The sequence below is a fragment of the Protopterus annectens genome, chromosome 1.part0 (genome assembly GCF_019279795.1).
Source record: "Protopterus annectens isolate FY-2018-M chromosome 1.part0, PAN1.0, whole genome shotgun sequence".
In the NCBI taxonomy this organism is placed as follows: Eukaryota; Metazoa; Chordata; order Ceratodontiformes; family Protopteridae; genus Protopterus; species Protopterus annectens.
In genome coordinates, this window is record NC_056725.1 from 739,518,439 (window position 1) to 739,540,924 (window position 22,486).

The window sequence follows — 22,486 nt, forward strand, 5'->3', positions numbered from 1 at the left end:
ATTTAGTGGTATGTCTGTGATGCTGCACATTCGCACTGTAGCTGTACCTAAGATACAATTGGACTTCATAGGTCCATAGGGAGTACTACATTAATATTCCATGATGCAATAACAGCATTGCAATATTTAACATGATTTTCACAATTTTGAATAGCTCATTGAACAATGTTCACCCAGGTATGAGCCTCTGCTATGTTATCTTATATTGCTTTGTACTCACAGGCTGCTCTAAAATTGTCTCTTGAATGATATTTGACTGAACACACACATACAAGTTGATTGTTTCAAGGTTAGAACCCAAAGCTATCTAGTTCCACAAAGCTAGAGAACACAGTACTTGATGCTAGCACCATGACACAAGTCTGACTTTTACAGTGTCAGAGTACACTTTATATTATATGACATCATCAGTGAATGGTAAGTAAAATATGTTGGTAGGAGTGTCTTACAAAGTAGTGTACACACATGTTGCTCTAAAATTGTCTCCTAACTGATAGTTCATTGAACACCCACATGCTGCTCTAAAACTGTCGCTTCACTCACACAACCAAGTTGACTTTTGTGAGATGAGCACCACTGCCTACCTAGCTCCACAAGCTGGAGAATACTGTACTTAATGCTAGTGCCACAGCACAAGTTTGACTTTCACTGTCAGAGTACACTTTATAGCAGATGACAGCATTAGTGTATGGTGAGAAGATATTGGTAAGATGTCTCACATTGTTGTGTACTCACATGCTGCTCTAAAATAGTCTCCAAAATGATACTTGAGTTAAAACACACACACTGACTGTTGTGAGATTAGAACTCACACCTAGCTAGTGCCACAAACTAGAGAACACAATACTTAATGTTAGCACCATGGCAAAAATCTGACTTTCATAGTGTCAGTCTACACTTTATAGCAGATGACAGCATCAGTGTATGGTGAGAAGAAGATGTTGGTAGGAGTGTCTCATATGCTGCTCAAAAATTGTCTCATGATTGAACACCAACACACACACACACACATACACACACACACACACACACACACACACACACACACACACACACACACACACACACACACACACACACACACTGACTGCTGTGAGATTAGAACACCTACCTACCTAAATAGTTACACAAGCTGGAAAACACATTATTTAATGGTAGTGTCATGGAACAAGTCTGACTTCAACACTGTCAGAGTTCACTTTGTAGAAGATGACTTAATCTGTGTATGTTGAGAAGAGGATGTTGGGGGGGCTGTATGAAACTGAAGTGTAGTCATGTACCAATGTAAAAATTTGTTCTGAATGATACTTGAGTGAAGACATTAGGACACAGACTCATACTCTTCTGACTACACACACATGCACACGCACACACACACACACACACACACACACACACACACACACACACACACACACACACACACACACACACACACACATGTTGACTGCTTACCATATTTCTGCTTAGTTTCTTGCCATACTATGTGAAAATTTCCATATATGTATTGCATTGTATTTCCATCCATTCTGTATATTCCTTTATTGCATGTTATGTAATTACTTCAGAAATATATATACTTAAAATGTGATCTGTGTTTATCTTTGTTCTTACTATTTGTTTACTTAAAATGTTTTTTTTGGGGAGCTTTTCTCCTCAGGTCTCTGCTGAAAAAGGGCTTCTAAGAACCCAGACAGACTAACCTGGTTAACAAATGTAAAAATAAAAATAAATAAATAAATTTGAACTTCTACCTAGTTAGTTACTCCAGCTGGAGAACACAGTACCTAACATTCGCACCACCACAAAAGTCTTACGGTATCATTGTCATAGTATTTTTATAGAGGATGATATCAAAATAATATCACAGGTAACATATACTGTTAAGAGACTTGTTTGCAAAGACTGGACTTCAGATTAGGTTTTGTGATTGTAACATGCAAAAATACATTTAAAGAGATCCTGACAATATTAATGTGACTCATGGATGACCAATGTCCAGTGTCAGTATAAACCTATACAAATGTTACAATACAGTTGTGCTCTTTATTTCTGTAGTGGACTTGGCAGTGGTTCAGTTATTGATATATATCATTTGCAGGTGCATTGCTGCAGGGCACACATGATTCTGGGTAAGCATTTCTTCAGTGAATCACACATTCCTGCCCTTCTCTTGAGTTTATGAATGCCTTTCTATGTGAAGGAAGATAACTGGGCAATAACTATAGTAAGACATGCTAAACACATCTTTACATAGCGCATTGTGGAGAAACGTATTTGTGAGGACGATGGCAAAGTGTCAGCGCATACGTAATTCCCATTTCATGAATTCAACTTGAACTTGTGAAGTAGTTTGAAATGCATGTTATGGTGACAGATACTATGCTGTTCATACTGTAGTTTATATTAGAAATGTTGTGTCACAAGTTTTATTACATAAATAGTTGTTGCTATTACTTTGCCCATTTGTGCAGAGTTTAGCGATAGCAAACACTGTTCTCTGCTTAAATGAAAAAAAATAGTAATATGCCAATTAGTTCACTTCACTCTGTGGAAATAGGCTAAGCACTGATTCAAAGCCATCAGCACTCATGCCAGTACTGATTGTGGAAAATACATCTGCTGTCTAGCTTTCCCTGTGGCACCAGGTTTAAGAGCAGTGAGCTCTTAGTCAGAGCACAGATAAAACAGAGTTTAAATCTAGATAATTCTCTTTTTCTATAAATGGTGTCATGATGGCATTAACTAAGTAAATGTGATCAGGTCTGCAAATGTGACAATCAATGACTACAGTAAAGTATGTGCCTTCTGCAAATTTTTATCAGTAGGGAATAACTCAGTATAGTTGCACAACTATTAGCTGCTTTGCAGGCCTCACTGCAAATCACAATTTAATTCTGTGTACAGCTTTCTAGAAATGACAAGGGGTGGTACATCTTTTTAAATGATTATTACTACTCAGTAGATATGCTAACTATTTGTGTATGGCTAGATATCTTGAAAATTGTGTGCAGTATGCTTTGTTACAGTAAGGACAGTTTTCATGTCACATTAGATGATTTCATCCATCATCATCACCTAAATATGACACAAACAGAATCCTACAGATGATTTTAAAACATTCTGCAGTACATGAGCACTGATAAACTATTGAATTAAGGTAACATGTTAATATTATCCATCAGCACAGTCAAGTCAGTCTGCAAACACCATTCATCATCCTAATCGAAACACACATGTACAGAGGAATTGGAGTAATGGGATGAATACAAGGAGAGATGATCATATACATAACAGAGCTTTGTTTAATGGCACATTAATGCTCATTTTTTGGTCTGTTGAGATTATTAACCTTACATGCCTTGTTTCATTTCTCCAAATCTTTTGGGTTTTTAATACCATGATGGGAATGGACCCCATTCCTAAGTCAAAGTATGATTAAAGTTCATGAAATTAATATTGTTTCTATATTTGATGTCAGCCAGAAGTGCTCTTCACAGCACCCACAATGTGCCCAGTAATGACTCCTTCTGCAATTTGTATGGTTACATGTATTAGTAACATATCTAAATATGATTGTAGATTCTTTTTTATAAGATCTGTTGCTCCTACTACTATTGTGACTGTGTGGGTAACTTTCTTCCACATTGTTCTCATTTCTGCCTGCAAATTCTGAAACTTTATGACTTTGTGTCTCTCTGTATGCAAGACACTGTAGTCACTGGGTGTGGCGATTTCAATAATCAATGCTACTTTTGTCTTCTTTTCATGGACCACTATATCTGGTTTTCTAGCATCTATCTTTTAACTGTTGGTAATGGATGATCCCATGTGATATAAACTTCATCATTTTTTATGATGCTTTGTGGCTCATGTTTCCAGTGTTTTTCAGCCACTTTAATACCATAATGTTTACACAATCCCCAGTGCAACAGTCTTCCCACATTATTATGCCTTTCAGTATACAGTCCTTCTTCCATTAGTATGTCATAACCAGCAACGAGGTGTGTGACTATTTCCAATTCAGTTTTACAAAACCTATATTTGTCTGCATATTCCACATGTTTAATGGATTTTGTAAACCAACGTGTATGGAGCCCACTATCTTGGGCCGCCAATATTAACCATTCATCTCCTGGTTTGAAGTCACCTCTCCTTAACCATTTTTGCATTCGTTCATGATCAACATGAAGTTCTTCCAGAAGTTTTCTATACTTGCAACTATATTTAGCCATTTTCCATATTTCTTGCCTTCTCATCTGGTCCTTCACCTTATATTCTTTCTTTTGTTTATTGGCACATTCAGTTGCTGCCTGATTTTTATCTACTTCTGGTTTGATTTCCATTCCTGCTTGACATCAATTTGCTTCTGCTAGATTAAGCAGAGAAGTCATCTTATTCTTCCAATGCTTCAAAACTTTCACTATCTTTGGATCTTGTGAGGTTAGTAGTAGATATGTGTGGAGTCCCACGATTGCAGATCTATGCATGTAATCAATTTCAAGGAGGCCCATTCCTCCTTCAGAATGGGGAATGTTTAATCTTAGTAAGCACTGATTTTTATAAATCATTTGTTGAGCATGAAGCATCCATGTTTTCCTTTCTAATCGATCTAACACATTTTGGGGATAGTCAATCACTCCAAAACTGTACGTTAGAACAGGAAGAGCAAATTGGTTCATAGCTTGAATTGTTTTCCTTGATGTCAACACTGTTTTCAGGATTAATTTAAGTTTTCTAAAGTATTCCTTACTAAGTTTTATTCACATTTGTTCATATTTTATTGTTGATCCTTCATCAATTTTCAAATATTTATACACTCCCTCTTGCTCATTTTATTTTATATCCCATTCTTGTCCCAACCTGATGTTTTCCTGGTGATGCAGTTTTCCTTCTTTAAAGGTTGCTTTTGCACATTTATGAAGACAGAATGGCATTCTTATATCATCTGAAAAAGTTTTGACTACTTGCAGTTGTGCTTTCAGTTCCTCATCTAATGAGTTATACAGTTTTAAATCATTGACAAAGAGAAGATGGGAAGTCTTTACACTTTGTTGTTTTCTAGGAGCCAAATTATAACCATGGCCTAAGCTCTTAACTAGACAGCTTAATGGGTTAAGGGCAAGGCAGAATAGCAGTGGTGACAGAGAGTCACCCTGGAATATCCTCCTTTGAATTTTTATTCCTGGGATAATAATTTTTCCTTTATCATGACTTAATTGCAAAATGGTCTGCCACTGTTTCATGGTCACTGTAATGTAGTTGATCAGTGTATGGTGTATCTTATACATTTTTAAGAACTCTTTTATCCATGAATGTGGAATACTATCAAATGCTTTTTTGTAGTCAATCCATGTCATGCTTAGATTCTTACTTTTTTTTACAGTTGTCCACTATGTCTTTATTTAACAACAAATAATCCTTTGTTCCATATGACTTTCTTTTATTGCCCTTTTGTTCTACTACCATAATTGAGTTTTCTTTTAAATGACTATAAACTCTGCCAGCATCAATTCCCATGTATAGTTTATACATCTTTGGAAGGCAAGTTATTGGTTTATAATTTTTATGGCAACTTGCAGGTTCACTATTAAGTAGGAGCATTGATTTTCCTGTTGTTAGCCAGGTTTGTGTCTGTTCAGGGTGCATATATAAATAATTCTTACTCATGGCTAAATCTTCGTGCAAAGATATTAATACTTTTAACCAAAAGTTAGGTACTGCATTTGGGCTTGGGGTTTTCCAATTAGATGCTTTTCTTAACTTTGTTTTAATCTCTCTGCCTGTTACTGCATCCCATTCCATATCCTGTACCTTTAAACTTCTTATTCTTTCTTTTACTTCTATCCATTTAGCATCTTGGTTATGTTCCACAGGATCTTCATAGATACTTCTCCAAAATGTATCTATTTCTTCTTTTTTTGGCAGTCTTTCAGTTCCTTTTACCTTGTTTCCAATTCTCTATAAAACTTTTTTGGGTCATCAATAAATTGCTTATTTTATACTTTTCCTTTATATTTACCTGCGTATCTTCAAAGTTTTTCTTCCTGTGCTGAGAGTTTTAGTTTGTTATTTGTGACAGCACATGGGAGATCCTGGTCTGTTCTAATACTGTGCATTGCTTTTATCACATCTGTCTTTCTTAGTACTTTTGTTGATCTGTCCCATCATATATATTCTTCTGACAGTGACACTTCTTATCTTAATTGCTTTATAGTTTTCTCTATTTGATACTTCCATGATGGTATTTGATTTCTCCCCTTCCTTTCCCTCACTACCCTGTGTTCTTGTGGTAGAACTTTATCAGTTATTAATTTAGCTGCACAGTAATATTTCCTGCTTACTTCTGTTATATTGCATGGATCTCTGGGGACAGTCCTAATTACTGTGTTCATTTGTTTTATCAAACTTTTGACTTTTTGGGATTTATTGACCTTCTGCAGACTATTGTTTTTATTGATCTTAATATGTGTATTTATAGCTATTAAATCAAGCAACTCTTCTCTTAGCTCATTTTATTCTAAACTGAGGACGCATTTTTGTTTTCCATTTCCTACGGGCATTCTATTGAAAGTTTTATAGCATCTTCCTGTGGCACATTCTCTTTAATTTCATCCTGAGTCATCTGTTGCTCTGTCATATGGGAACTCACTGGCCTATCACTCTCCAACAATGACTGCATCAGAGTTTCCACAGTTTCCTGATCCTTTCCATGCTGTCTAGCTTCAAGTGAAAGTTTATACTGGTTTAAAAACACAAAATTGACGTAGCTGGCTGTGGCAGGCAGTAAAACACTTTATTACAAAAAGTTAAGCGCTTTTCTCCATCTACTAGGACTTCTACAGAACTCCTAAAACAAGTACAACTCACTGCTTAAACAGTCCCCTAATTAAAAATCATAATAGAATAATTGGAAGCAATAAGTTGCCAGTAAAGCATCATATATATTACAGACATTTCTAAATAAACCTAAAATACCATCCAAATATCTCAACATCCTTGGATTCTTTGGTGAATAATCTTCAGAAAATAATAATAAAAGTTTTATATATATATATATATATATATATATATATATATATATATATATTTATATAGGTTCCATACACTAGATCAAATTTTCACTAATTCAAAATAGTGCATGGAATGCTCACTGCAACGAAAGTGCACTTAATCGAAAGTGCACTTATGCAAACTTCAGTACAACGAACGGGTGTTGTACTGAACTTCTGTGCAGTACTCACAGACCTTAGGGTTAGGGCACGGGTCATAGTAAGGGGATAGCCTGTAGGGATATCCCTTTACCATGACCTGTGCTCTAACCCTAAGGTCCGTGACGAATGCAGCGCAGTGAAGGGCATAGCAATGTCCTCCACTATGGTGTGATAGTCACGAACCTTAGGGTTAGGGCATGGGTTAGGGTAAGGGGAGAGCTTTACTAACTATCCCCTTACCCTAACCCTAAGGTCTGTGACTATCACACCATAGTGGAGGACATAGCTTATTTTTTTATGTCCTCCACTATGCTGTGGTGTTTTCGGTGAAGTGCACTTATGCAAAAATTCACTTTCGTTAAAGTGAACTTTCGCAGAAATGAGGCTTCCTATTACAAGTTCGAAGTAGTGAACTTTCGTTCTTGTAATAGAAATCCATATATATATATATATATATATATATATATATATATATATATATAAATGTAAGAAATATATAAAAATGCACACAAATGTGTATAAGAATATGTATGAATATGTATGCTTATTACATAACTGCAGGATAAGTCCAACTTCATAATTTGGCTGCTCTCATTTTCAGTACTGGTACATGGTCATTAAGACCATGGTCCCCCTGCAGCCAGTACTGAAAATGAGAGCAGCCAAATTATGACTTTGGATTGTTATCCTGCAGTCATGTAATATGTAAGCATATTTATACATATTCATATGCATATTTGTGCACTTTTCTACATATTTCTTACACATATATATATATATATATATATAAATTTTTTTTTTTGCTTTTTTTTTTTTGAAGATTATTCACCAAAGAATCCAAGGATCATGAGATGTTTTAGAATTTATTTAGAATTGTCTGTAATATATATGGTGTTTTTAACTTAAATACTTTACTGACAACTTATTGCTTCCATTATTCTATCATGATTTCTAATTAGGGGACGATTTAAAGAGTGAGTTGCACTTGTTTTAGGAGTTCTGAAGAAGTCCTAGTGGATGGATGAAAGCGCTTAACTTTTTGTAATAAGGCGTTTTACTGCCTGCAGTAGCTGACTACATCAATTTTGTGTTTTTATTAGTTTTTGTTTGAGTCGTACGCTTTGCACATCTTTTCTTGGGTTTATACTGGTTTCCTAAGGAAGTCTGCAGAATATCTTTATATGGCACCTGTCCAATTGCTTCCAGTTCCACTGGTTTCCCCTTAATTTGTATATCCATTGCTTTACCCTGTTGTGGTGCTTCCTGAATTAGATTTTCTACACTGAATCCTTCACTTTGCAGGTACTCCATAACCTCAATTTTTATTTCTTTAACTTCTCCATTACTAATCTCCTTTTCTACTTTTCCTCTTTGTCTTCTTATTTTTTGTATTGTAAAGTTTTCCATGTCTGGATTCCTTTGCCTCTGTTTCTCTTCAAATATCTTTGGTGCTGCTCTTTTTGCATTGGTTAGTTTTGCTTTCTCCTTTGCATAAAGATTATACAATATTAAATCATTTTTCTTTCTTATGTCCTTATTTCTACTTCAGATGTGTCCTGATCTTCCTGCTTCTCCTTACTTTGGAACTCACTCCATCATGCTTTGATGTAACCTGTGTTAGATCTTCTACACCAAATCTTTCACTTTGCAGGCACTCCATAATTTCAACTTCTATTTTTTTAACTTCTAATTTGCTAATCTTGTTTTCTGCATTCTCTTTTTGTGATATTATTTTTTTATTTTGAAATTTTCCATATCCAGATGCCTTTGGCCATATTTCTCTTTGAATATCTTTGGGTCTGCCTTCTTTATATTGATTAATTTGGCTTTCTCCTTTGCATAAATATTGTACCATATCAAATCTCACTTTCTTTCCCATGTCCATATTTCTTTTTTATACTTTTCAAAAATCGCTAGGTTTTGTTGTTTATATTTTCACACTTCCTCAGATGCTTCTTTTTCCAAACAGATCAAAGTTTGTTGAGCTATATACTGTTTTTCACAAATCTGTTGTATTAATGAATACAATTTTTTATTTGAAGCTTCTGACCGTTTTTCTTTTGGAAGTATTTTCTTTCCACTAATTTCTCTCTTAATCATTTTGTATATCTTGTGTCTGGAAATTCTGGGCACTTTGCATAATAGTAACAATATATAATTTCTTTCCTATCCTCAAATGTCCACTTTATCTTCTTTATGGCTCTTCATTGGCCAATCAATTTGTGTGATTTTTGTGGACTACAACTTCCTTCTACAACAGGGGGGCCATCCTCCCCCTGGGCCTGACCTGGCCCCATTGTAGGAATGTTTCCGTATTTTGAGGACTCTACACTGTCATCTTTTCCAATCCTGGCACCAGTGTGCCTACCAGGATTGAGCACTTTTTTATTATGGGTCTTCTGCACCCAGCTCTCTTTTTAAATTTTTAACCTACTTCTGTCTATGATATATGCTATATAAATACAGTCTGTATATCAGTGTCGTCTTGGTGAGATTCTGTGAAAAACAGGGTCTACATCATGAAGGTACTCATCAATACTTGAGGATGAATTTTTCAGCAATGCTACTATCCTTTACTTGCTGACTTATCATCTCTCCATTCGGAACTCCTAGGACCCATTCTATGTATCATGAAGTATGTAAACTAAGGGTAAAGAAGGCTTAGGAGAGGAGCAACAAGATTATGACAATCAGAACAAGGTTAGATAAATATGTGATAGCTGTGGGAATTGATGTTATTTCAGATACTCATTTTTGAGATGTAATACTATACCTACATGAGAACTCAATATTGTGGAAAATTTTAATGTGTGGGTGATTAAATAAATTATACACATATATCATCACACTAAGAAATGATGAGAGATGCACCTGGAATCGAACCCTTTAAGCTATTGTCAAAAAAATCTTCAGTCAAGTTATTTTTGTTAACACTCTACATAGGAAGTTACATTTTGTAACATTTAGCAGTTTAAATAACTGCCAGAGTAAATGTTTCAAAGTACTGCCTTTACTCAGCTTTATCTCTGTCTTCCTATAGTGCTGCAAGTTTAAGCAGAATTGCGCAAAGATAGTCAGACTAGTGCGGCCAATGGCAAAAACTCACCATGTTTTGCCATAGGACATGAAGACCCTTTCATCATCCTTCAGCACTGGTGTGCAATGCCATTCTCCATGCAAATGCAGAGGACAAAAAATGAAGGCTTTATCTGGGCCATTTTGGCCATGTGTGAGGTGTGTGATTCTATTTTTCAATTAGATTAAATGTGTGAAAATGGGGTAGATAGAAAAGTGGTAAAATCGGTGGCAAGCCAGGGGAAGAACAAAGGGGCAACAATAAAATAATTTGCAGTAGGAAATTAGGAATGAACCATAGCTATCCACGTCTTTTACACTGTAATGTGAACATGTATAGAAAATTGGATTCATTTTGACTGTCACCACAACACAGATGGGTGACAACAATGCATTCATATTGTATAGCCAAATGGACTAAATGAAGTTTGTCAAAAAGACACATATGCGAAGTGGAGAGCTATATATGGGACAATTTTTTTTTTTTGGGGGGGGCAGATTCTCATTTTTTTATTTCAAACAGAGAGGAATGTTAGGAAAGGAACATAGGAATGTTAGGGTCAGATAATTAGGGTTGGTGAGGAAGCAGGTACAGACGACCATGACAAGCAAGACAGACACAGGGATGGTGATTGACACAAAAGCTTGGGAGACACCATGACTGGGGATAGCTAGGGGAGATCGAAGAGGCACATGGCTGCCAATCCTGGGAACAGTAATATTCTAGTCCTCACCCTGAGAACTGTCATCATTGTCAACTTCCTCAGTTCCTGGTGAGACTGATTGATGTGTGAGTCTTTTCTGCATTCTAAGGAACATTGTCTCCAGACAACTGAGGCAGGCACCAATTCCAATTTCTATGACATCACAAACAATCTCTGGTAGCTTCTGGCAGGTGATGTAATCATTGCTTCCACCAGTACTCCCAGCCACTACCAATATACAGCAGCCAGGATAGTGCCACCTGATGTAGATGGGCCAGGTAGTGAAGGTTCTGCGCAGGCAGTACTACCAGGCTGTGTCCCAGAGGTGCAGGATGCTGGTGCAGCACTGGTGGAGTGTTGGCAGTCTGTGCTGCAGCAGTTGGCCTGTCTCCCTGTGCTGAAACACATTTGGTTTGTTGGTTGAAAGGTATGACATTGGAATGGTGTGTTCTCATTTACAAATAAAAGAAGAGATAAGGGATAGAGCTAGACTAAAAAGAAAAGAGATGATTAGAACCATTATATGTCACATTCAAATGTTTTATTACAATAAATATACTTTTATTATTATATTAGCTACAGGCTTACTCAATCCAACAAAAGACTGTGGATTGTTACAAGTAATCTTTACAATATGCAGATATTGCATATACACTTTTAAGGATACTGCAAATTAAGTTAATAAGATGGCATTGAAGCCAATATTGCTGGAATTAAAATTGTTTGGAGAAATGCAGCTCTACCTTCGCTTTGTATTTTGGTCATTCTTCCATATGTGTGCTGTAATATCAGGTATGCAGTCTATAGCACATTTTCTGCCATTATGCTTTAAATGTGTGATGAAAATACATGACAGTGAACAACAGTTTTCAGCAAAGGTAGGAGAGTTTTGCTATTATGGACAAAAAATTATAAATGTTTGCTGTTTTGCTTTATTAAAAGCTCACTGAAGTTAGTTCCACACTTTGTAAGTGCATCCTCACTGACACATCCACTGCAGTGACGGGTGTGTGAATTGCTGTTCTGTTTTCCCTCTCTTTCACACTAATCATTCTCAGTTGCAAGCCATTAGGACCTAATAATGGTGTATAGCCTATACATCTGTTACACAAAGTCAAAAAGTTAGGTATTCATAAATTCTGATGATTTTACACCTCATTTGCATTTTCACAGCGCTCAGAGGGCTGAAACTACACTATAAAAAGGTAACCATGTAGCTAAGGAAGTTGATGGAGATGAGATTTGTGTATTTGGACAAAACGGAAGATTGATATTCATTTGATGGTGATTCTCTGAAGAAAAGGCTTAATTTTGCTATAGTATGCTTGTATTATTCAAGAACATTTTAGATGCTGTAAAATGTTACAAATGCATTTGTATAGCCAGGAGAAAATGAAACTTTTACCTATATGCACTTCTTATACTTCACTGTTGGCAGAGTCAGTTTTGTCAGGCATTTGCATTTGTGAGCTAGACAGGTGATACTTTCAACACAACTATGTTCTTCACATTTGCTTTTACAATGTCCTATGGTATTGGCTCGAAATGTAATGTACATGTCACTGATACTAGTGTTATGCTTCTGAGATGGCCCAGGACAACCTCTATAGGTGTGATGGGCACAGTGAAAAATGACTGTCATTCATAAATTGACTTTTCTGCTGAGAAAAGTATAGAAATCCTGATAATTATGTGGAAAACATATACATTACTTATGTGGTATTCCTTGGTTTGTTCAAACCTTCATGTGTGTGTGTTGGGGGAGCCACCTACTATTCTGTTGTCCAAAAAGAGAAAAATGTTTCAAGTGCATTTCTGTTGAAATTGTGTAGACATCCTGAATTTCTGTGGAAAACATATATACATTACTTATGTTATATTCCTTGCTTTGTACAAACCTTCATTTATGTGAAAGGGGGAGGTGGGGCAATCACCTAAAATTCTGCTGTACTAAATGGAAAGTGTATTTCGGTGTTTAATGTTGACAAAAGGGTACAGACTAATTATTTTTGTAGAAAATACATTAGTTATGTGAATTTATCTGTTTTATCCATCTCTGTTTTATGTTACATGGGATTATGCCACCCCAAGCCTACAAATACACAAAACCCCCCATTCAGTGACACTGAGAATTAAGTCATAATACAAGCTCTGAGGTGGCACAGAACCTTTCTGCTTGGGAGAGGATGTGGGGAGATGGTTGCCAGAAAGGAAATTTGGAAACAGTTAGTCAATGATGTAATTGCAGTTGGAGATCACAGCCACAATTATGATTAGGTGCATCATTGGGCCACTGACATGATTTCATCAGCCTGGAGGAGGGCAGCTGCAGTAGCCTGAGAACAGCTGGCTACAGGGGTTAATCCTACTACCAAGCCACCACTGACACCAAACAAGTTCCTGTCCATTGTCAGAGATCCAGACAGCACAGTGGAGACTGCATACTTCTTGCAGGGCATATAGGCAATTGTGTATTCACTGTTCCTCTGTGCTATTCCCATTGTGATGCTTAATTTCCATCCTTTCCTTGCTTCATTTCTTCCAGGAGCATCCTCCCTGCAAAGTGTGAAGATACCTGCACATGGTAAGCAAATGTTTCTTTGTTTATTATTAAACATTATTTAGATATATATTTATATTTGTGTGTGAGAAGGGTGTAATGAATATCTGTATTATTGTGCAATCTGTGATTGTGTGACCAGTATTACTTTTTGCTCATCTATGTTGGATTAATATTTAGTGTAGTAATAATTTCATTCCTGTGTTTGCTGCTTACTACCTCAGCTGATCCTGATAGTGGAAGTGTAGGATTTCTACCTCCTGATGTTGGAGTATTGGTAGACTCTGATGATGAGATAGTGGCCAAATGGTGGCACATTTAGGGAGTGTAGACGTTGAATCTGGCACTGAGATTCTGACTCATACATCCCCTGGATTTCCTTCAGATACAGTCAATATGCCTACGCATACCCATTCAAATGAGCCCTCAGATAGTGGACAGGTTGAGAGTGACACAGTTGATCAGAGTAGCGTGCTTACTATGGTTTCAGTACCAGTTGACTCTGGCTGTAGCCAAAGTGTGGGAGAGGTGCATGCAAGAGGGTTTGTAGGAGTGATCTGTGGAAGCCTGTTGTCCACACTCCATTTGATCCTAGTCTGTCATTATGTGCCACTTGACATTTGTTTAGGGCCATCATGGAGGCACAGAAATGTTTCACTAGGGCCTCAGTGGACATGCTTAGGGCTCTAGATGTGGCACAAGTTAACATGCATGACTGTCTCCATTATGTGGCTGATTTGAGGGGTCGGATGAATGACATAGAACAGGCAGTGTCTGTGATGGAGCATCTGCTGGGAAGGGGACAGCATCCACATGGCTGTAAGTCAGCATCGTCATCTGCTGTTAATCAATGTGGCCATGTCCGATCCCACTCCTATAGTGGCACTACTTTTACAGCTCACTCAGTGGTTGAAGTGTCCATGCCCAGACATGGTAGACCACAGGGACATGGACCTGGGAGTACTCATGAGGAGAGCTTGTCCAGCGGACATCGCTCACACTCAGGTAGCACCAGCACATCTGATCATAGGCATGAAAATACCAGTGCAACTCCAGTTCTCACAGCTGGGTGTGATGATAGTGAACTGATACCTCTACTGTGCATGGCTCACACCTGTCCAGCATGCCAGGAGGTAGAGCTAGCACAGAGCTTGGCTGTGTTCATGCAGACACTTACACACACATTTCACATCGAGTACCCACACAGACACTCTCACATAACAGGTATATGAGGCATTCATGAGGCTTGCAGGTCATCCTGTCTCAGTGGCCATTTGATAATTCACTGCATTTCTGTCTGCCTGTCTTTCTTATTTACACCCACTCACTATTTTTGTATCAGCCTTGGCCTCCTGCCCCCCTCCCCCACCTAACCTCCACCCTGTGCAAATGATGATAATGGTGCCATCACCTTGTTTCTGTATTTTGGATTCAGGGATGTGTATGTATTTTGTTTAATCCACGGGATGCATAGCTAACTGAGTGCTTAGTATATGTATTGGGGATGTGCACTGGTGATGTTATTTTGCAACTTTTACTGATTTCTTACAGCCTTTTGATGTTGTGATTACTACCTTGAAATAGTAGCTAGATTATGAGGCTTATTGCTCAACTTGTGAGAATGTAGAGATAATTTGACTTTGGACTGCTTTTCTATTCTGGGCATTTTAGATGCATAAGTCATGTTAGCTGATAAACTGCACAAATATATATTATATAAGTCAGTCAAGGCACATATTGATGTCATTGTTGGACAACTTACACACACTCTACTTAGGTACATTTTCAAGTGACAGTATGCAGGAATCTTCCATTCATTCATTAATTCATTCAGGTTCTTACACATTTATTTTCCTGTTCTAGGTTCAACAATTATCTTGATAGTCTGCTGGAATCTTTCATTCATTCATTCATGTTCTTACACATTTATTTTCCTGTTCTAGGTTCAACAATTATCTTGATAGTCCTGAAGTTAAAACTGTTGTCATTCAGGGCTGACGCCATTACATGGGTAAGTAAAGGTTGAGAGCATTGCCTGGCATCAATTTTATTCTATGTCTGTACATAGGATGAAAATTGTACCCCTTAGGTGATCAGCATGTGTGCTATCTGTTGCTTCTTGGCCAGGAAGAGGGCATATTGAGCACACCTACATCTGCCTATACCCACAGCAGCTGGTGGTTCCCCCTTTGACTCCTCACCTGCATGTGGCTGTAGTAACCTTACTAGTGATAGTAGAATGTGTGCTTCTTCCCCTTGGTGTTCCTGTTAGAGCTGTTTTCTCAGGACAATATTGTGTAGGATAGCATAGGCAGTGATAATTTCAGCACAAGTGCTAGGACTATATTGTAGGGCACCCCCTAATGTATCTAGGCACCAAAACCATGACTTTAGCAGCCCAAACACATGCTGTATGATATTTCTTGTTTCAGCATGTGCATCATTACAGCATTCCTCCATGGGTGTGTGTGTATTTCTGATGGGCATTATTAGCCATGGTTTGAGTACATTCCCTGCATCACCCAGTAAATGGCCTTGTGGGATGTCACCATTAAAAACATCTGGTACAGCTGTGAGTTGTGCAAGATATGGGAGCTGTGGTAACTGCTGGGGTTGCCAGCATACATGGAACCTCTTTCTGATGATGTAGACAATTCCCTGTTTCCTGAGTGGTGCTTTGATGTTGATGTGAGTGCAGTCTATGGCACCCAAGACTTCAGGAAAGTGTGTTATGGGGTAGAAATCCTGCATAGTTGTAGCTTTGTCCTCCTGGGCATGGGGAAAATATATGTTGTCACTGGCATGTTGTAGCATAGCATTCAGGAACTGATGTAGGATGCTGGATGCTGATGTCTGTGATAGCCCCCCCCCCCCCGGTCATGTCCTCTGTTGGTCTCTGGAAGGTTCCTGTAGCTAAAATTCTAAATGCTACAGATACCTTGGTCTCTACAGTTATTGGTTTCCCTTGGTTGCCCTTCCTGTCAGTTGAGGAAGACAGAGGTTGAGAATTCCTGGAGGGTGTCACTATCCATCCTGTAGTGCTCTATTATTTCCACCTCATGCTGATCATGAAAAGTTAAATGAGGTCCAAACACCTGTCTCCTCCTTGCCTGAGATCTATCAACAACAGCAGCACAGACTTGAGCCTGTTACACATACACATGCAGAAGAGCAGCAACAGCCCCTAACATTATTTCCCTGCAGTGTAGTTTCCATGGCTGTATTACAATAGGTTTTGGAGTACAAGGCAAAAACCTACATTTAGTGTACACAATTGCTTTATAACTTGTTGAATAACTCCACCATTTTGAATTGGTTGATTAGCATATAATTCTGCTGCTTATGCTGTAATTAGCATGCCACAAAGTTTGCCATGTTAACACTGTTCTACCACTTACTGAGTATAAATCATCATGCTATCATGTTTGAGTTGTGCTGCCCATATGGTTTTAGCGGTAGGGTCATGCCCTATGTTTATTCATTTTTACTTTCTCTGTCTTATAGGCAGTTTCACATAATTCATACTATTCTCTGCGCATTTTTACTGTGGCAAAGTAGTTTAAACAACTCTATATTCATTCATTTCACTTAACTCATTCCCTCCAGTGCAGCTATTTGAGTGTGTACTTTTAACTCCTAGTGGGTGTGGCTGAGCCTTTAAAAAAATTAAGTCACCTTACAGTTCAAATAGATGTTCATATCTCTGGGACCATAAGTATTATTAGGAAACTGTAAATAGCAAACTATTTGGGATAAATTAATCTTTATATTAATGTTATTCATTCAGTTCAATACTTTAAACTGGATTTTATAAGCCAAAACAAAGGCAGTGACTATTAATTGTGTAATATTATATAAATGCCTTATGATATCTCAGTAACTCTTGAAGCAAGACACATACTGCCCGTAGGATTTTCTTCATACAGCTGTGAGCTTTCATATGAGGCTATGTAGTTCTGTCTGTGTTACATGAATGTTGAGATATTTTAACAAATATAAATTATTACAATACAAATAAACAGTATACAAATAATATTCAAAATATCTTTAGCTGCATTAGACAGAGGTCAAATATCAATACAACTGTGTTTGCCATCATGTATGATTTAACATAAAATCTTCTGATACCTTGTATGTAGCATGGTTTTGGAATTATTAATGCAAATAGGAACAAGCAATATTTGACACCTAGGGGCATCAGTAGGAGGTAATTGCAAAAATGCCTAGAGGCGCACTCGGCTGTAATAACGTAACTCTTTAAGGCCATTGTTTCCACTTCATATTCTCAGATTCTCATTTAGAACTTCCACACGTAGCCTACCTACACTTTCCATCTACCCTATTTATATTTTCAGACACTGTGTTTTGTGACCATTGTATAGCTGTATGTATTTCATTAAAAAATGTCACCTTTAGCATCCTTCAGAGTTCCTGAATCAATAGCAAAGGTCTGGTATCCTGAGTATGTTGTACAGTCTGTAAGTAAACAATGAAAAAAGTTGAAAATATACAAGCTCATGCTTCATCTCATTGTATTTCAAAGGCCAAATGTTGCATCATGGTGGAAGTAATTGCAAATATACATTTTCAACTTTTATTTGAGAAAGGATGCATCTACATCCACTAAAAAACTATTTTTCCAAGGTAATGTGTCCAAGAAATTTTCAAATCACAGGAGAAGAAGCTCTGAAAATTTATAATGCATTTGACTTTGAAAAGATTGAAAGAATGTTGCACCTGTCATACATGTACACTCAGTGCAGTTCAGATCTTTCACAATTTAACTTCTGACAGCTAGTGCAGAAGATTACTGCTATGGGCTGTTTTTTGTAGTCTAGAGTTTGATTCCCTTAGCCACCAGTTGCTTACTGAATGTCTCAGAGCAAGTCACTTAAACAGGCAGTGATCTTGGCCTAGGCTCTTTAGTGGTATCCTGGAGTGCATATCTAGCATCAATGTATGAACTATCTGTGAGATAAAAACAAGCTACAATATTTTCTCTATCAAGACATAAGGCTTTCTTCAGTCTATAGACGCTTATATTTGTAAATTAAGAATCAGATCATTCTGAGAATTTCCCGAGTTAGATAATTCATTAGCTTAAGACAAAATAATGTGTGAAATAATAGATTATCAGATGTGTAACAGATTTGCAAGAGCATAAACTTTAACATTAACAAAAGCATGCCAGAGGTTGGTAGGACTGGACAGCTGAATGTTTCAAGAGATGTGATATATTTGATATGAAATTTTGGTAAACGTCAGAACATAAGAAAGATGAGCTAATAAGGTTACCAAATGTATATAGGTGTGCCAAGCACAGTGATGGGTTAGTCAAGGTATTAGATGTGTATAGATAATGGCAGCCCATCTCAATGCAAGATAATGTTTCTAATAGAAAGAGGAGAGGTGAGGATGTTGGAACCTTCAGAAAGAGAGGGTCAGGGTAACCACTGGTGCAAGGAGAAAACTGAAAAAGGCTTGAAGAGATGAAAAAGGGAGCAAATAAACAGACAGAATGTTAAGAGGTAAGATGAACAGAAAATTCCTCATGGAAGTAATGGAATCAGCCACAGAAATGGGAGACACTAGGCATGGAAAGGAGACCTAAATGAGATTAGTTTGTTTCATAAGAAAGAAGAATGGTTAGCTAGGCAGCATCTGTTGTAAATAATTTGAAATAACAGGTCAAGAAAAGTGAAACAAGGTAAATGCCAACAGAAAGTCCTCATAAATAAAAAGCAGACATTAAAAAGATGTAGCTGTATAGTTGACTTAGTATGTGGGACATCTCATTACTAAGGGTTTTGCATCCAGGAAGAAAGAGGTCATTGTCTCCCTCTACTCTTCCCTCATTAGGCCAGTCATCGAGTACAATGCCCCATTTGGCATATATATCACTAGTCACCTGCAACAACTGGAGAGGCCACAAAAGTACCTCACAAAGAGGATCTTAGGCCTTAAACCCTTGGCCTATATGGACAGACATAAAAAACTCCAACTATTCTCTGTCTCATATCACCTACTTAGAGGCAATCTCTGCTTGACTTACAAAGCCATGTCTGACCCAGCTCTGTTAGAAATGCTACATCTAAAGAAATCCCAATCCCTCCACACCACATGCTCCAGAGACCTCAACCTCATTACCACAATCAACAGAACATACTGGAGGGACAGATTCATAACCCAGAGACTGCCCATGTTATGGAATAGACTTCCCATACAAGTCAAGCAGAGCCCCTCACTGACCCTCTTCAAGAGAAATCTTGATGAGTGGATGGGAACTAGAAAATTCACCCTGGGGATCACTCCAGTGGCTTAACTCGACAGAGGCACTGGGAACTAAGGTCAGGTGGCACAATGGCAGGGTAATCCTATGGGCTAGGCTTGTAAAGGCTCCAGGGCCATTAGCCTAGTATACACCTATGAACTTATGCACCTATTATGAAGCTGTTTATTTTCAAGTAGTTTGACTGACTCACTTTGGTCAGACTTGACCTATGCCAATGTTGCATTTGAATGAAATGGCATTTTGTCAAGTGGGTGTTGCACTGCTTATAAAGTCAATAACTTTAAGGCTATAGTCTGGATTTGGTTTAGCTGTAGTATCATAGTTTGCTTTTTAAGGCTGCGAGAGACAAGTGGTAGGTTTAGGCTTTTGTCTGGTTTAATTTATGGATGGAGTTCAGTTTAGGATGCACCTGATGCAGTTCAGTTTAGGGATGTACTTATCTGAGGATTTAAGTTAGGGTTAGGTCAACCCAATTACTTTTCTTTGGGGCTTAGCTTTAGGATTAGCTTTGGGTTAAGCTTAGAGTTAAAATTATTTTTATGGGGTGCGTGAAGTACAGGTGGAGTGTAGTAAACAAATACAGAGGACAGGCATGTAAATACTGTTATACGTAAACATATATAAATTGGCATAGTTTAAAGTCTTTCTGATGTGTTTTATGATAAACAAATCCCCACCCCATTCTGGTAGTTTCAACCTCTACATCCTTTACTTAATATAAACAGCTCTGATGTTGCTGTACCTTGGGGAAAAGATAACTTTACCTATTCAGTGCATCCTCAATGTTCGCATTCATAAATGTGCCTTTATGTAGAAGTTCTCACCTGTTCTCCATCAAAGCATGGCCCCTCTCCCTCAGAGAGGCTGTATCTAAAATATAGAGCAAAGTAGGCTTCGTGCCTGAGAAGAAATATTATAGATAAGTCTGTGTATTGTTTTACAGCATGAATTATCAATAATTGCTTTACTTTTTTAATCATGATTCTTTGGACTCAGTTAAGTTGCTTTTATTGACATTTTACCAAAACACAAGTAATCTCTGTGGTATCCCCAAAGTCTCAAACAAGTAAAGTATAGTGGGTCCAAAAACAAAACAGTGTAAGAAGCTTCTCTGTGTGGAAGATTTTCAATATATATATATATATATATATATATATATATATATATATATATATATATAGTTAATCACTGTATATTAGTTAGATCAGATAATGGTAGTAGAAGTAACAAACTTGTCCTAAGTCAAAAAATAATAAAAAATATGTTTTGAAATATTATACAAAATTATTAAGTATTCAAAAAATAATCCAAGCAGGGTAGACAGTCTGTTTCCAGTTGAAAACCCTTTATTAAGTACACAGACAAGCGATCCAAGTAAAACAAAAATAACAGAATAATATTTTCATTGCAAACTTTCAACTATATATACTTTTTATCAGGTATGGGAGTGGTTTATTGAGCTGTAAAACAGTGCATTGGTATACATGTTAACAAATTCACATCCCTTCCCCCATCAGTGTGACATTTTTGCTGGTCCTGTCCCACTTAATAGCTGTCATAAGAATATAACCCTTATGTACTTTAAATAAAATTTATAATGATATGTTACCTCTTATTAACCAGATTATTAAATCTGTGATTTTATCCAAGACAATATACTACATGGTTGGAAATATTTAAACGTTAGACCATTTGGCAATAAAAATATATATAAATATATACTTATAAATTTTCCATGCTAAAAATCCGTTGTGTAAACCATATTCTATTTCCATAACCTATGGTTAACAAAGATCACTTTCATCCTTCTAGACTTCTTCAGGTCTGTGTACAAGAACCCTAAAAACTATCTACCAAAATATTATTGCATATTTAGCTTGTTTTGTTATTAAACATCATTTCAAATAAAGTGGGAAAAAGAAAAAAAGTGTGATTATAGAAACAAACTATACACTTTTATTAAAAATTATTTAACATGGTATTTAAAAACAACTGGAAAAATAAAATAAAGTTAGTCATGTAAACAATGTGGCAATTTTCTAAGTTCCAGAACACATTTAAATGAACAGTACTAGTTTAGTCCAGGCTTCCCGTAAGAGTTCAGCTTTAACTGTCACATGAGTTCACATTTTTCCAGTATATTCAGGATATCTCCTTCAAGATCACCCATGTCTATGTGATCCAGTATCTGGAACCTAAAGCCTGTGTGTCTTTTATGCAGAGCAAGGTATTTGGCTAGTGCATTATTTTTATATCCAGAATGGATTTCTGCCAGATGACATGAAATCCTATGCTTATGTTTATTTACAGTCTTGCCCACACAAAATGCATCACATTCTTTGTACTGTGCCTTGTAAATTAATTTTGGAGTGCTACACTCACCCCTGCACTGGTCTTCATGATTTTCTTTAAATAAAGGCAATAAAAAGTATCACCTTGCTGTATAAATATACAAAATGTACAATTAGCTTCACATCTTTTAGTGTTTCTCTCATATAGTCTAGGTTTAAATTCAGCAAAACTTCTAATGTTCCCGGCCTTCTTATAACAAAAGATGAGGCTTCACCTACGATATTATTCACATAAGGGTTTCCTGTGACAATGGTCCAGTTTTCTTTAATAACATTTTTGATACTGTGAT